Source organism: Marmota marmota, unplaced genomic scaffold (genome assembly GCF_001458135.2).
Source record: "Marmota marmota marmota unplaced genomic scaffold, marMar, whole genome shotgun sequence".
Lineage (NCBI taxonomy): Eukaryota > Metazoa > Chordata > Mammalia > Rodentia > Sciuridae > Marmota > Marmota marmota.
The window spans coordinates 5,159,740-5,174,646 of NW_026000243.1; the positions used below are offsets into that span (position 1 = coordinate 5,159,740).

Below are 14,907 nucleotides of genomic sequence, written 5' to 3' on the forward strand. Positions count from 1 at the left end.
AATAAAATGTGGTATATATATATACACAATGGAATATTACTCAGCCTTAAAGAAGAATAAAATTATGGCATTTGCCACTAAATGGATGGAACTAGAGAATATCATGGCAAGTGAAATAAGCCAATCCCAAAGGCTGAATGTTTTCTCTGAAGTGGATGCTAACTCACAATGGGGGTGGGGGTGCAGTTAACAAGAATAGAAGTACTCTGGAGTAGACAAAGAGGAATAAAGGGAAGAGAGGGGAAATGAGAATAGAATAGATCATAGAATGAATTCATAGAATGAATCAAGCATTACTAGCCTGTGTGCGTATATGGTTACATTACTTGATGTAATTCTGTATCAAGTACAATCCAAAGAATGAGAAGTTGTTCTCTGTATGTATACACTATGTCAAAATACGTTTTACTATCCTGTATAACTAATAGGAACAAATTTTTAAAAAACAGTAAACTGTTTAAGCTATGTATACAGGGACCTCAGAGATTGTAACAGGACATTTTGGGTTGCAGGTAAAAGCATTCCTGATTGAGTGGTCTAAATCAGAAGAACCTTTATTATTTTGCTTAACAAAAAGTTAAGATCCAGAGTTGGTCACTGTCGTAGCAATGGCCTCAATGACCCCAAGCCCTTTCTCTCCCCTTCTCTGCCACCATCAGTTTAGTAGTGTTTCCCCTTGGAGCTGTGATAGATCTAAACAAAGGAAACCAGCACACCATCCAAACCATGAAGAGTATTAGAAAGGTTGGAGAGTTCCTTTTTGCCTCTTTCCTAAAGTTATGATGTCATTTTCTCCTTAAATAAAGAGTGTGTGGAGTAAAAGGAAAATTACACATCTTATAGTATTAAAGATAGCTTTATGGTAAAAATAAAAAAAATATGGAGCATTGAAGAGGTTAGGTACTGAAACAGGACTTCAGCCTGCCTTGAGTTATTCTGCTCTTATTAAACTAATCATTACCTCAAAACACTATGGGCTGCTTTTCACACTGCTGGCCTGAGGCCTGGGACTGTTACATCACACCAAATACCATGTTGGGGCACCTCATCCTTCTGGCCCGTCACAAGCAATAGGCCTGGCAACAAAGGGGTCCCTGGCCTCTCGGCCCAAGCGCAATCAACAACCTTAGTTTTTGCAATGAAAACACCTACCCCCTAAGAAAACCAAAACCATGAAAATGTATCAAGTCCAAACCATCTTTGTACCATGTGGTCCTCTGAACCCTAAGCTTGCTTGCTTACTGACAACTAACTCTTGGATATACATGACTTTTGGAACAGGAAACTATTTATTCTTTGTCAAGCTCTTGGTGCCTTTGAATCCAGAGCCATTGTACTTTTCATACTGACTTCACAAAGGACATCCACACCCATATTTTTAAAGTTGATATTTGGAAATTATTTTGTAAAGATTATCTCCCTCTTTAATCAAATCAAAGCCAATTTCCCTATTTCAGATGGGTTTATGATGCATATACTACACCCAATCTTTCTTATTTACACTCCTTTTTAAAAAGAACTGAGCTTTCTTTTTTTTTTCCTTATGATAATCATGACTTCTTTCTTTTCAAAGTCCTTGAGTCAATCAGATTAAGCAAGCATTACTTGGATAAAAGTGAACTACAGTTGGCTTGTGATAATGGCTTTCAAATTTTGTAAAGCAATGGATTTTTTTCCCCTAGAAGTCTTGCACAAGCATCCTAGCACACTGACTCATGCATGTCTAAATGGAGTGTGTCTGCTTAGATGGGTGTAGAGGTGCTGTGAATTCCATTGTGCTGCCACCCATGAAGTTCTGGAAAACCACAGGCTGTGCTTGGTAAACACTGCTTCACATGGACCTCAGGCACATAGCTGGACCCCGGGAGGCAAAAGAGCACAGGAAGGGCCATGGACTCTGAGATCAGACATCTGTGTTTACTCTCAGTTTCAAAAGCATATGTAATAGTGTAGTCTTTGCATAGAACCTAGGCACATTCTCCTGCATAATTTATTTCTAGGTTACTTGCAAAGCCTAAAGTGATATAAGCAGTATGTAAATAGTTGTTATGCTGTATTACTTAAGAAATCATGACAAGAAAAAAGTTGTTCATGTTCACTACAGATTCTATTATTTTCTCAAATATTTTTGAAAGAGGTTGACTGAATCCATGAATGTGTGTTTTAGTCATCTTTTTTCACTGCTGTGATTAAAGGATCTGACCAGAACAATTTTAAAGGAGGAAAAGTTTATTTGAGGGCTTATAGTTTCATAGGTGTTAGTCTATAGAAGGCCAGCTCCATTCCTTGGGACTCGAGGTGAGGCAGAACATCATGGCGGATGGGTGTGGTAGAGGGATGCAGCTCACATGATGATCAGGAAGCAGAGAGAGATTCCACTCTCCACATACAAACATATACACCAAAGCTATGCCCCCAAGTCCCTTCTCCTCCAGCCACACTGTACCGTTACCACTCAGTTAATCCCCATCAGGGGGTTAATTGACTGATTAGATTAAGGCAATAACCCAATCATTTCTGCTCCACACCTTCTTGCATTATTTCACATTTGAGGTTTTGGAGGACACCTCACATCCAAACCACAACAATGTGGAACCTACATGTAGGGATGGCCAACTATACTTGTGGAAATTTGTGTGCATATTTAAATTTGCACAAATTATCATTTCAGATGTTATTTACATTTATTGATTCTTCAATTGAAAGTGAACAATAGCATTTCAAAGTTAAGCATTTCTATGTTCTCTTTTTGGTCAGTTATCCAATGCCCTCATAAGCATTTCCAAAAGAGTCCTTTGATCAGATTTCCCTAAAGCAGAATGTAACTGCAGAACCTAGAATTAGACTCCTTCTACTGTCTTATTTCAGGATAATAAACAATAGACCTGAAGAAATTTAAGGCTAAGAACATAAATTTAACTTCACTAGACAAAATATGCATATTACAGACATTACTATCAAGTATGAAATGGATGCCAACCAATTTGTCAAACTGTCACCTCAAATGCCTGGTGGCAGATCCTAGGATGAAGAGAAAATTGAAAGAAGGATTGACCTGGTTGAAACTATAGATGCACATTATTAGAAACTCATCCAAATTAGACCAAAACAGAAGGAGGTCCCACAAAATTCATGCACAGTGAAGCAGCTGAGGATTGGAATGTACTGAAGCTCATGATTTAAATGTTGTCAGGAGTCTGCTTCTGTCATTCACTTCTGCTCTTTTTTATGTATATGGTCCCCCTACACAAATCTGCATCACTCTACCTCCCCCAGCCCCTAGCTCTTTTCCTCTTTCTCTCTCTTCTCACTGGCTTTCTTTTTCTTTTCTTTTCTTTTCTTTCTTTCTTTCTTTTTTTTTTTTTTTTACAAAGAATCAACTTTATTAGACATTTCTCTTCTTGCCCTTGCCAGTGACTTTGGCTGATGTGAGGACTGGAGCTGCTGCCTGGTGCAGAGTAGAGGAGATCTTGTTGATGTAGTACAGACCAACCATGGAGAAGAGGAAGCAGGTGATGACACAGACTCAGTGGATGAGGCCAGATGCAAAGAGAGCCAACCGGAGGCAGAGGAGGATCTCAGGGAAGATCTTTGCTTGGAATCCTTTGCCAAAGACCAGATTCTCCAGATTATTGAAGGCTGTGAGAGAGAAGAAAAGGCCGGAGCCCAGCAGGCCCCCCTCGATGGTGAGCCACTTGGTGGAGGCCAGCTGGCGGCTGTACATCTGCATCCCTGTGAAGAGCAGCAGGGACATGAGAGAGAACAGAGCCAGCGAGGTGCCAGTACCCACCACCATCATGCCCCGGCAATGCTCACTGGCTTTCTTAATTCTTCAGACCAAACCGTTAACAACATGATCCCTCCAAACTGCACAAGTTATAGACCACACTCCAGAAAAAAAAAAAAAAAACACAATGTCTCTCATTCTTCATTTAAACTGTGCAGGTGAAAGATAATACTTGGACAGTTCAATTAAACACCAACTATTGGACCAAATAATGGCATCCAGAGAAGCATGGTCAAGGGGGCATGAAGTGGGATTTTATTCTTTTAATGGATTTTATTCTCTTTTAATGCTGAGTAATATTCAATTATTAATACATCTATTGAAGGGTATCTAGGTTGGTTCCACAATTTAACTATTGTGCTGCTGTAAATATTGATGTGGCTGTGTCACTGTGGTATGCTGTACTTAAGTCCTTTGGGTATAAACTAAGGAGTGGGATAGCTGGGTCAAATGGTGGTTCCATTCCAAGTTTTCTAAGGAATCTCCATACTGCTTTCCAGATTGGTTACACTAATTTGCAGTCCCACCAGCAATGGAAGATTATGCCTCTTTCCCCACATCTTTGCCAAACTTATTTTTGCTTGTATTCTTAATAACTGCCATTCTGAGTGGAGTGAGATGAAATCTTACAGTAGTTTATTTTAATTTTTTTTTAGTTGTTGATAGGCCTTTTTTTACGTATTTATATGTGATGCTGAAAATCGAACTCAGTGCCTCACACATGCCATGCAAATGTGCTACCTCTGAGCCACAGTCCCAGCCCCAGAAATCTTAAGAGTAGTTTTGATTTGCATTTCTCTAATTGCTGGAGATATTGAACATTTTTTCATATATTTGTTAATCAATTGTATATCTTCTGAAAAGTGTCTGTTCAGTTCCTTAGCCCATTTATTGGTTGAGTTATTTGTGTTTTTTTGGTGTTAAGTTTTTGAGTTCTTTATATATACTCTTGAGACTTTGGGTTTGCAGGCCAGAGTAATGAGCGCAGGTTCAAAATTGTTCAGAAGGGATATGAGATTTTATTTTGGGAGCAGAGAGTGGTGTTTCTGGAATAGAACCACACTTAAGAAAATTAGAGGTGACTATGTGAGGAGTCAACTAGAGAAATGAATGGCAGCCCAAGTTGTACTAGCAAGGGCAGTGGTGGGTGACCAGGAAGAGTGGACGGATTGGAGAAAGAATTCAGAGCAAAACTGGCAAATCTTGATGACCATTTTAGTTTGTGGGCGGGATTAAGACAGAAAACACACAGATGTTTTTAATTTTCTGGTTCTAATGACTGAGGATAGTCCTGATTATTGTTGTTTTTCCTTATTTTATAGCCTCTGCTCTATGCCCTTTGTGATTCCTCTCCTTCTGTCAAACTTGCCTTGAATTTTCCTGACCTGACTTTTAGGCTAAACAGACTCATTCTTCTTAGGTGGCCCTTACCTGGAAATTAAATCAATGTTCAAGGGCTCATTCCATCTTGTTTCTGGAATCCTCAAAGCTGCCAAGCACACTTCTGCCCCAGGGCCTTTGCATTCTTTCTCAGTGTTTGTTTGAAATTTTCTTTGCTTAGTTACTGGTATGACTTTTACTGCCATTTCTTTAGGACTCCTTCACTAGAGATCCCTTTCCCAACTAGGCTCTCTTATAATTCCCAGGAATTTCCTGTTTGCTTACAGGCTTTATTTATTTCATCACTTGACATTTTTATCATTAGTAAATCAATAGAGATGATATGAATATAAATGAGTGCTTTCATTGTTATTGACTCAGCACGTTAGAATGTAAGACTTGTGGCAGGGACACTATTATTTGCTGTGGTAGCTTTACCTCCCAGGATATTCCTAGGTCCAAGGCAGGTGCTGTGCATTTTATTGTAGCATGAACAAGTTTTGCTAGAACCAAGAGTGTTTATCATAATTTGAAATAAACCTTGAGGTTGAAATAAACTAAAACAAGAGGAACACTTAACAGTAGTTGATAGACTTTTTCATTTTCATGGGACTTTGATTAGGCATGACCATTTTTGTGAACAAACTCCTTTACAGCCTAACTTTTCCGCTTACTCTTTCTTCCTCAAAACATGAAATAATGTAAAAGGCAGGCATCAGAATCAAGCAGACCTGATTTCAGTACAATATAATACCACAAAATTTGTTATCTTCTCTGTGCTTCAGCTTCCTTTCATCTTAAAGTGGTCAGAAGTAACTTAACACTGTCATGGGTTGAAAGGTTTCCCTCAAGAAGATGATGAGGTCCTGCCAGGTGCAGCGGTGCACACCTGTAATCCCAGCAACTCGAGAGTCGAAAGCAGGAGGATCGCAAGTTCAAAGACAGCCACAAGGCACTAAGCAATCAGTGAGACCCTGTCTCCAAATAAAATACAAAATAGGGTGGGGGATGTTGCTCAGTAGTTGAGTGCCCCTGAGTTGAACCCACAGTACCCCCTGCCAAAACAAAGATGATGAGGTCCTAAGCCTCTAGTGTCTACAAATGTGACCTTCTTTGGAAATAGAGTCTTTGCAGTTGATCAGGTTGAGATGAGGTCATTAAGGTGAGCCCTAAACCCACAATATTAGTGTCCGTATAAAGAGGGAAAATTTGGACACAGACAAAGATAGGTAAAGAGTGAAAATGATGTGAAAAGAAGAAGCTCAAATGAATTATTCATGCTAAGAACATACTTTAAATGAGAGAAGAAGGCACTTTATAAGCCAAGGAATGCAGGAAGCTATAGAGGTTGGAAAGATGTATGGAACAGGAACCCCCTCACAGCTCTCGAAAGAAACCAATGCTGCTGACACCTGGATTGCAAAGTTCCAGCCTCTAGAACAGTAAGAAAAAAAATTTAGTCATTTAAGCCATCTGTTTTGTGGTACCTTGCTACAGCAGCCCCCCAATACTAATACAACATGAAATGCATATGTGCAGACACACACAGCAACTCTGTGCCTAGTGCATGTTTGTGTCTATGTGTGTTGTGTTACCACCAATGCCCATCTGCCCATTTGTTTTTGCCCTTCTCTTTCCTTCCAGATGCTTCGATGAGAAGATTTGGTCCATTTTAAAAGACACAGAGATAGGATTATTCAAAGGATCACTTCTTTGTTCTCAAAATCTCTAGAAGAGGAGCAAGAAACACATTTTTATGAATGAGGAGAAAGTCAGCCATGGAGCCTTTTACAACATGTGCTGGACTCTCCCACTTCTTCAGGGCCAGATGCTAATGGTGTGTGTGTTTGCACAGAAGGGAAGTTTTGCTGACACTAATGAGCCATTCGTTGTCCTGATTCCAGAGCTCCTCCCACCCAGGACCGTTTTCAGATGTTCTACATTAAGTGAAACGCACATCCCTCTTTCCATTTGAACTGAAGCAGAGGTTCCCAGAAGGCCTCCTTATTAGCATGGAATGGAGCTCCAGAAGACCTGCTGGGCATTGATTCATGGAGAGTGAGTGAGCTTTATTTGGGTCTGCTATTATGCCAGCCACTGCACTAGGCAATAGAGACTCGACCCAAACATGACCCCAGGAGAACTAATAATTAATTCAGAGGCTGAGGTAGAAAGTTACGTGTGAAAATGCTATTATGCAGTAAATATGCAGTGCTATTGAGTTCATAGGATAGGTGTCTGACTAAGCTCTGAGTAATGAAAAACATTCCTCAGAGGCAGGCCAGGCAGATGGCAGGAGAGGGCAAGAAGGCTGCTACTCCAAACGGAGGGAGCCGTCACTGTGTCTGCAGTACTGTGACTTAGGTTGGGGCTCCACCACCCAGCTGCCCTACTGACTGTGTGCGCTGGGATTTCAGACTCTTGTAAATACCAGAGCTCTGCCAGCCAGGATGTCCCAAAATGTTTCAAATCCTCATCCTTCCTCAGCGCAGTGGGTTACAGCTTTGTTCACATGGTGGGTTAAATGTCCAGTCCTGGAAAGCCTGAGGCTGAGGCATGTCTTTCAGCAGCCACAGCTCTCATGTTCTTGCCCTGAACATCGTTTCACACCTCCCTGACTTCCCACACCACCCTCAAAAATGTATGTGATGGGGGATGGATGTTCCCTATCTTTGAACTCAGCCTAAGCTACTTTATATATTATTAGGGACAGGCGTAAATCCTACATCCTGCTGTGAAAGTCATTCCGGTTGTCTGTATGGTCCATTTTCCCAGCAGGGTGACTCTGTCACACAGAGCAAGCAAAAGCCTGGGAAAAGACTTGCAAGGAATTATTGAAAAGATTTTGGCTGAAAAATTTCCTTGACTTTTACAGTTTCCATGGTCTCTGCCCTTGTTTCTAAGTGACAAATGCATCTCCAACAGATACTTGACAGAAAGCCTGCATACATATATGTGTGTACATATGTATGTGTGTACATATATATGTACACACATATATATAATTATATATAATATAATAATATATGCATTATATAACATATGTATATATTGTATACATAATTATGTGTATAATACAACATATATAATAAAAGATGGATTGACCAACCTGTTCAAACTTTACTGTGTCTACCAAAATGCTTTTGCATATAGTAGGATCTTAATAAACATCTATGGGTGGGTTGACTGACTAGCTAACATCTGGCTGGTGAGCAGAAGGATGGAACTGGTCTTCCGTCACAAGGCCAAAAGTATATAAGAAAACATTAAAGCAAATTCATCCAAACTTCCCTTTCAAACCATCATAAATATAAATAAATCAATCTAGAATGTAAGAATAAGTCAAAAGAAATAATCTTGTAAAGATCTTTTAGTCTCCAAGTCTTGTTTTAAAAATAAGTTATTTCCTCAGTTATTTCTTTGGCTGCATGCATGCAGATCAATGTGTTTTTAAAAGTGACCAGCAATACCAATAAAAGCTAGTATAACATATTTGTTGAGAGCCACAGCTGAGTGGGAATGGCCCCTGGCATTTTGCCAGAAGTAATGGTTGAGAGGTGAGCCATTAAGATGATGCTGGATTGAAAAAGGTTGTGTATTCAATTGTATATAGACCCCTGCTGTCCAGCTCCGGTGCCCGCTACTTTGGAGTTCTCGCAGGGATTCCTGGGGAGTTCGAGTTGGTTGGAAGTGCCGGTGGAGGGAGTTCCGGTAGGTGTGTGGTGTGCCTAGGAGGGCTGCGTGGGTGGCGTTGCGGGAGTTCGGAAAATAAAGTTTGTTCCTGCTTAAGTGGCTAGTGATTTGTGCCCAGCCAGACTGCAGCACATATTGAAAAGTCTGAATGAAGACACCAGGAGCTTTGATTCTATGCCTTCTGACATAATGGGTATCAATCGTGGTTCTCCAAGTGTGAAATGTCACCAGTGTGATGAGAAAAGATAGGCCAAGGTTTGGGACATTGTTTTAGCCTCACATCACAATACCGAGAGCAGACCCATACAATCCACATTGGGATCTATGCAAAATATTTCTCAAGAAATCTTTTGGTATTAAAGTGAGCCTCCTATGATTCTCTCACACGTGTGTGCATGCACACACACACACAACTCTTACACTTGTCATTATGTCGTTAATGTCAGGAAGTCACACTTATGAAAATTTCCCCTCTCCTGCCATAGGGGGACATCATGACTATATTAAAGTGTCTCACAGTGCACAGTCTGTTCATACAAGCTTCTGAGAAAACACAAGCTGTGGTTTTCTCACTAGTTCAGAGCAGAAAGGCCCAGTCTCGGGACCACGCCTCCCATTATACCCCCCACACACACATCACAGGGTGGGGGCAGTATTGGACGAAATGACCCCAGGCATTCCCGAGAATCAGCATCTAGAACACGGAGTGGCAGGGAGAGTCTGGGCCATCTCAAAAGGTGGAGGAAAGACCCACTTCAGCATTTGCTCATTTCATCCAACACTTGCAGCAAAGGAATACTGAAATGCCCATTTTCTGATTCATTCTTTCCCAGGCTTCTGTCTCCAATGTCTCTAAAAATAGTGACAATTGAAAGAACTCTAAGCTGATGCTTACCAGGTGGCTTGGGGTCAGGGTCGGGGTGTCATCAGGACTTCTGATGCTCCACTTGCTCCACAGCTGGCTTCCACTGCTGTACCACCCTCTTTTCCTTATGTCATCTGATTCTCCCAGATGCCAGAGTCATCTACCTCATAGCCAAAGCTGTCACCTAATTTTGCACCACAGAACATCATTTGTTTTATCTTTATAGTTTTACAAAATGCAAAATAATACCAATAATAATAATAAAACAACCATGGACTCTATTTCTATATAATTTATTATATCATATTGAAAAAATAGTTATCTGATTTTTTTATATCTCCTGAAATAGATATATTTCAGTTTGGAATTTATGAAAATATAACAGTTATCTCAAAAGCTTTTGTAGAAGGTTATCCTTTAGCTGCACAAACCTGAGCTTCTGTGGTAAGTAATTCTATTGTTTCTCATCTTCTTCCCTTTGCTATGGGTTAATTTCTCATGTCCGAGTTTTGATCAATAGAATGAAGGTGTTTGCTCTATACACTAGTTTCTGGCCTGGCCCTTAGCATCTTTCACATGATTCTCTCTTTTATTGTTCATGGTTCAAGAGATTGGAAAGGAACAGATAGAGTATTCCAATTCAGTGGGTTCTGTAGAGCCACCAGAATCCTTAATGACTGAATGTGGGACAAGAGATGGAGAAACCCCCATTCCATCGCCAGTAGGGGTTGATGAACACACAGACGTGAACAAGTGGATGTCCTCTGTTCCATTGAGCTTCAGAATTGTTGGCATTATTCATTGTAGCAGTTGCCATCTCTGTGCTAATCGCTGCTCATTTCTAGAATATTCCCTCCCTTCATGTTGGTTCCCTGCACAAACCTCCCATCTTTGTCTATCTCTAAGGCTATTTGTGTTTGGCCCACAGTCATCACCTTCCCCAGCTCACGTATACATTGCCTGAGTCCCAGTTTTGACAAGTATCACCAAGGTCTTTATAAACAGCCTGGGCTAAAGGGAGAGCTGTGGAATAGGAACCCTCCTCCACAATAGTAACCCCTTCTCTAGCGTAACACCGACTTTTAGAGGCCCACGTTTTCTAAATCTGAAAGCTCTATATCTCTCTCTATAGAAATTTGGCTTGTTTAATGGCTTTTCAGCATTCCTTTTCTTTCATAAAATCTGAGATGGCTCATATAGGCAGGTAACTATTAAGAACTTTTTTTTATCAGTTGAGTGTTTGGGTACTATATTTTTTAAGTTTAAAAGTTATACATCAGCTGGGGATGTAGCTCAGTGCTAGACTCCTTGCCTAGCATGGGTAAATGCTCTGGGTTCAATCCCCAATACTGTAAAAAACAAACAAACAAACAAACAAACAAACAAACAAAAAAGTATATGTTCTACAAGAGTAGACGTAATTCTTTTGAAAAAGAAGGTAAGGAAATCTTGGCAGAGGAAAAGGTGGGAGAAGGACCCTGCATAAAATACACACAAAATATGGCCTGATGATCTTATAAAGGGCAGATGGCAAATTATATTTATTTCTTGAAAATAATACCATTACAAATCAGGATTTTAAAAAATATTTTGTCCTTTCTTTTCCTGGAGGTATTAAATATGTTTCCCCACCTTGAATGGATGTCAAAACTCTTGGAAGTATAAAGATCTGGGCCCCAACCAACTTCTTAAGCCAGAATCTCTGAAGACAGGCAGCACAGCTGAAAGCCCTTGGTGATTTTATGCCCATCTAGAGTTGAGAATCCCTGTTTCTCCAGGTGTCTCCAAGTATAGACCAATCAATCACTATAAAAATCTCAAATATATTCATAGCATATTAATTAAAAAGTATTTCACAACTAAATATATTCAAGTCAAATATGTCACTCCCCCACATGTGTATTGGATCAGTTGCTAGAAAATTCCATAAAACCTCAATTAAAAATTGATGATGACAGTCATCATATAGAGTGTAAGAACTGATGAGAAAATGGGTATAAAGTAAATAACAAAGAACACCAAAAACCATCTATTATTATGGTTAGGAATCATTATTAGCAATCAAGTAGTAATTGGTCTTTTTTGACCTCTGATCTCCTAAAGCTGATTTTCAAAACAGCAGCCAGAGTGATTATTTTAAAATGTAAGATAATTTTATTCCTCTCAAATGGGCCCAACAGCCTTCAATACAACAGTATATCAAAGAGATACCTGCACTCCCATGTTTATTGGACACTATTTGTAAATCCAAGGTGTAGAACCAATAGAGCTCCCCATAGATGAACAAAAAGACAAAGAAAGTTCTATCTGAGTGTGCAATAGTGACTACCAGATGCAGGCAGGAGACCTTGAGCAAATTAAATAACCCTCTCATCCCAGTTCCTACTTTGAAATGCAGATAAAGCTTCCTTGTGAAGATAGGAGAATTAAGTGTGGTTCACATGCCATTCCCGGGATTCCTGACCCATGAATGGACATTCAATTAATGCTTTGGTGGTTCCTTCAAGATGGGGAGGATCAAAGGGCTGTAGCTCAGTCTCATGGAAGATGTGAATAATGCTTCCATATCTGGAAATTTGCTTAATCCATTTTGTACAGTTGTCTTTCCTTAGTGGTTATCTCTTGCTAGTGAAGTGAATGATGACTTGAGGGGAATACTTGAGAAGGTTCCACAATGTAAGTGTGGGTCTAGATCATGTGTAAGAAAACTTCCTTGTTGTCCTGACAGTCTACGGATCCTTCTTTCATACTCCAGGGTTTTCATGGATAAGAACACCGGTGGACACCTCAATTGGTAGAAGGGTTTGAAACGAAAAAGACATGTGAATGTAAACAGTAAATTTCCTTTTATTATATCCCTATTTCTCAAGACTTTATGATTTTTGTTTACTTATATGCAGAGTTAACAAACCTCCAATAATGTACAACTTAACAATATTTTGTTCTCTTTGCTGCAAGATAAAGAAGGTTAAATGACATCCATCTTCCAGGACTTCGAAGGCATAAAAGCCAAGGTAGAGAAATAAAGCACAGTGCAATAGTGTAAATAATAGGATGACATTCAGAACAAAAGGGGAACTTGGGGAATAATAACTAGAAAAACTTCCTTATGTCTCAGATCAACTGGATGAGGAAATAGGCTCTGAGGGAAACGGTGGGAGCCTTCAAGCTTGGGGTATTTTGAAATCTGACTGGGCTGAGCCCCAGGGACCAATAGCACAGGATCACTTGTTCTTTTTATGGGAAGGCAGCAACATGAGTTAATGGGTCTTTTCCACCCTAACCCCAATTTGCTGACTCAGAACTTGAGACTGTGTCTCTTACTCAGGTAACATGTTCGTTTTGGAACCAAATGGCAATAGTCCCAATGGTGACTCAGGCAGCCACATGTGGTAGTTATTTCTGAAAGCTCTTTCCCTAAGTAATTGTAATGCACAAATAGTGATGCTGACTTCTTTATTTCTTTCCTCCTTTCCTGCCTCTGCTCTCTCTTCCTTCCTTCCTTTCTCCCTCCCTCATTTCTTTTCCTCCCTTCTGTCCCTCCATTCCCGATCCATCTTGCTTTTTTGTTTGGTTCTAGAAGTGCATGACAGCTGGAGCCAAGTGTCTTCCCCATCCCATCAACAGCAATTAAGGATCAAGTCAGATGTTAGAGTCTCAACGACTAGTGAGTGCTTAGAAATAGCCTGCCTATGTGATAAAACACACAGGGAAAAAGTAAGAAGATATTGATATATAGCTAGTATACCTGGGGCATAAATTCAAGGAACTGATCATTAGTTTTCACTCTCAGGTGTATAACATTAAAATATCAGCAATACCCAGAAACACTGCTCTCTGCTTAAAAATCTGTGGAAGTGGGAATTCAATAGGGGCAAGCCAAAGAATCTTTCTCAGTCCCAAATTAAACAAAACAGCTCTCAGTATATTTCGAATCTATCACATTACTTCTTCACTTTCTTTTTTTTGTATGTTTCTTTTTTTTTATTGGTTGTTCAAAACATTACATAACTCATGACATATCATCTTTCATGCATTTGATTCAAGTGGGTTATGAACTCCCATTTTTTCCCCAAATACAAGTTGCAGAATACTTTCTTAACTCAGCTTTGTTTTGCAGTAATTCACAAAAGCCATCTCTTCCTGCCTCTATTATGTTACTTTCCCCTGAAATACAATTGGGAAAAAGCTAAACCACAATGCTTCCTCTGGTACAGGAGTAAGCCGAAGTAAGCTTGACCCTATGTAAAAGTTATATCAGTAACAGCTGGGGGAAGTGATCGCTCAGAACAGCCACGGCCAGGCACAGGGAAGAGGTACCCCAGCATCAGTCTTCCTATTCAGAAAATGGCAGTGTTTAATTCTATCCTGATAAAAAGGAACTGAGACACAGACAGAGTAGAGAAGAGGCAAGTGCCCGCCTGTGCTCTTAGAGAGATGGATGCTGGATGTATTTTGAATTTATACAAATAATCCCTGCATCCTCAAGCAGGAATGTTGTTGGGGGAAGTTTGCATTTCTGTTTACATGCCTGCAGTGGCTCTCACAGAATGGGAGCGGGGAAAGGGTTAGTGGCTGGTTCAAAGTTTACAAGTAAAAAGCACTTCATCAACAAAGTGTACACATTCAGCCACCCAAAAATGCATCTTATATATTTCCCTGGACTTTTAATGCCAGTATCTGTCAGATATATATATCTCCCTATCCAAGTTCTTAACCACTGTCATCAACTTAATGTCCCCCCACATGAAACTAGACATAATTCACATTCTGCTCAACATGATCCTGTATGAAAATGACACAGAGAAATTGCATTTACTGTCTGAACCTAAAAACACAGGGAAAAAAGAAGGTAGGAAACTTTTAAAATGAGACAAGTTATTTGATTGATAACCACAGATTAATATTTTTTTTCTATTTTAAACCTTATTGGAAGTATAGAAATACTTCCCAATCGGAAGAGTAAATGATTCACAATAGATGTCTAGCTTTCTGCCTTGAGATTTGGAAAATATTTAATTAAATAAGAGGGGAGTGTTTCCTTCATTTCAATCTCTTTTTTTTTGTCTTCATTTTTATTCATTTTGAAAAGAAAAAGAAATCCAGCCTCTTCTGGTTTGCAATCCAAGCTGGATTTTCTCAGGCTATTACCGAGATTGTCATTATGAAAGCTTTTCTCTAA

At 39.7% G+C, this 14,907-nt stretch overlaps 1 pseudogene; it reads right to left on the reverse strand.

Annotated features, from left to right (window-relative positions):
• Positions 1-3,385: 3,385 nt before the first annotated feature.
• LOC107153548 lies at positions 3,386-3,799 on the reverse strand (annotated as a pseudogene).
• Positions 3,800-14,907: the final 11,108 nt, after the last annotated feature.